The following is a 2,355-nucleotide window of genomic DNA, read 5'->3' on the forward strand; positions in this document are numbered from 1 at the left end:
GGATTTTCCTGTGGAGTGTGGCCAAATGAATACCTGGGAAAGGAGATACAAGAAGATCAGCAAGATTGTAAGGCAGGACAGAAAGCAAACTACTGAGAGCATTTTTGAGAGCATCCAGACACAGTGTCAGGTCCTTTACATACATTGTCTAAATTCTCACAGTCACCACCCCATGCTATTATTTAGATTTTCTAGGATTCACAGTATGCAGATTGGGATATTAAGACTCATATTTGGGAACTCATCCAAGTGTTGGTCGGGATTCCAAGTTAGGTTGTGTTGGGTTCTGAGGCTTTTGCACTGGGTCACTGGAGTTCAAAGCTGGCCACTTCTCAGGCTGCCAGGGAATCTGGCAGCACCCCTGGGGCAGCATATTCTGTCTCTCCTGGAAAAGCAAGCTGCACTGGTCCTCCCATGGCTGCTGGGCAGACCCACAGAGCTTCACAGGCCTGGGATGGCCCTTTCTGCTGATGACACTCTTGCCTAACTTCCTGGAACTAGAAAAATTAGAAAAGAAAAAATTAAAAAAATTAGAGAACAATACTATTCTGAATTTTAACAATACTATTCTGAATTTTAATTAGAAGCTCTGAGTGTTTCCTCAGGAAAGGGCTTTCTCTCTCTCTCTCTTTTTTTGTTCACTTATCTGCCCATTTGTAGTGGCTAATTTGATGTGTTAACTTGACTGTGCTGAGGGATGCTCAGATAGCTGGTAAAGCATTATTTCTGGGTGTGTCTGTGAAGATGTTTCTCAAAAACATTAGCATTTGAGTCAGTAGACTGAGTAAAGATCAGCCCTCACCAAAGTGGCTGGGCATCTTCCAATCTGTTGAAGGCCCAGCTAGAACAGAAAGGCGGAGAAAAGGTGAATTTGCTCTCTGCTTGAGCTGGGACATCTATCTTCTGCCCTTGGGCAACAGCACTCCTGGTTCTGATGCCCTCACACTCAGGCTGGAATTACTCCATCAGCTTTCCTGGGCCTTCAGCTTGCAGACGCAGATTGTGAGACTTCTCAGCCTCCATAATCTCATGGACCAAACTTTCATAATAAATCTGTTTTTATATGTCTCTCTAAGTATCTTACTAGGTCTATTTCTCTGGAGAACCTGACTAATACACCATCTTCAGGTAATGCCCTTTGTAATTTATTGTCTGCCAGTATGTTGGGAGTATACTGGTCTCCATTAAAAGCTGTCTAACAACTTTGGAAGAGGATTACAAGGGAGCTTTATCAATAGATGGCTGTGGTGTTCGCTTTGGCAGCATGTGTATTAAGATTGCACCAATACAGAGAAGATTAGGATGGCCCCAGTGCCAGGATGACACACAAATTTGTGAAGTGTTTAATTTAAAAAATAAAAACAAAAAAGAGATAGTTTTTATGGTAGATAGTGGATTTTATGAAAGAGAGTGGATTTTTTTTTTCGAAACAGGGTGTCGCTATGTCACCCAGACTGGAATCTTGGCTCACTGCAGCTTTGACCTCCTGGGCTCAAGAGATCCACCCGCCTTGGCTTCTAAAATTGCTGGGATTACAGGTGTAAACCACTGCACTCAACCTTAGCTGTGGATTCTTAAAGACAGAGACTTAAAAAACGTGTGTGTGTGTGTATGTGCATGCACATGTGTGCAGGGAAGGGGGAAGAACTGATCCTTTTCTACATCCAGGCTGTGGGATACTCCAATGAGGACAGAGAAAAGGAAGAAGTAAGGGAGGGCCAGTTTCTTCCTCAAGTTCACATCTAATATCATTTGCAATGAAAAGAGCGAAGGAGTGGTGGCATTGAACCTGAGCTGAAGGGAAAGCGTACATTGCAGATGATGTTGGAAGTGTTGTTCAGGACCCCTTTATGTGAAAACAAGACCCCTGGAAGGCAGCTGAGGCTTCCCAAGAAGCAGTGCCCACTGTGGGTCTGCCTGGGGTGGTAAATGGGGCTTGGAATCAAAATGCAAGAAAATCCTAGCATAATGGCCTTTGGGTTGAGCCTGATTGACTTTGGTATATTCCCAAGCCCTGAGTACCTCATCGGAAGTTCTTTCTGCTGCTCATGGCCGTGGTTGAGGAATCCTGGGAAAAGAGCCTCAGTAGTTAATTGACACTGGAAATGCTTTCAGATGGTTTTGCTTTATGGCTGAGTGTGGAGGTGCCAGGAATCAGGCTTTGAGCTGCACAGCAATTACATGGCCAAGTGCATGCCCTGAGAGGCAAAAAACTGTAGAAGAATTTGGAATTGAAGTTAAGTGTAGGTTTTCAAGCTGTGTATATGAAACACTGTCCATATGACACACTCTACCTTCTCCACTGTCAGTTTGTCACGGGAATGTTTATTCCTCCCACACTGTTACTGATTCCCT

At 44.0% G+C, this 2,355-nt stretch overlaps 1 non-coding gene across 1 annotated transcript; it reads left to right on the forward strand.

Moving 5' to 3' along the window:
• The first annotated feature begins 1,247 nt into the window (after positions 1–1,247).
• LOC112204247 (U6 spliceosomal RNA) lies at positions 1,248–1,354 on the forward strand. The gene has a single exon (XR_002937823.1). It is a non-coding gene; the product is annotated as a U6 spliceosomal RNA (small nuclear RNA).
• The last annotated feature ends 1,001 nt before the right edge of the window (positions 1,355–2,355 follow it).

Source organism: Pan troglodytes, chromosome 7 (genome assembly GCF_028858775.2).
Source record: "Pan troglodytes isolate AG18354 chromosome 7, NHGRI_mPanTro3-v2.0_pri, whole genome shotgun sequence".
In the NCBI taxonomy this organism is placed as follows: Eukaryota; Metazoa; Chordata; class Mammalia; order Primates; family Hominidae; genus Pan; species Pan troglodytes.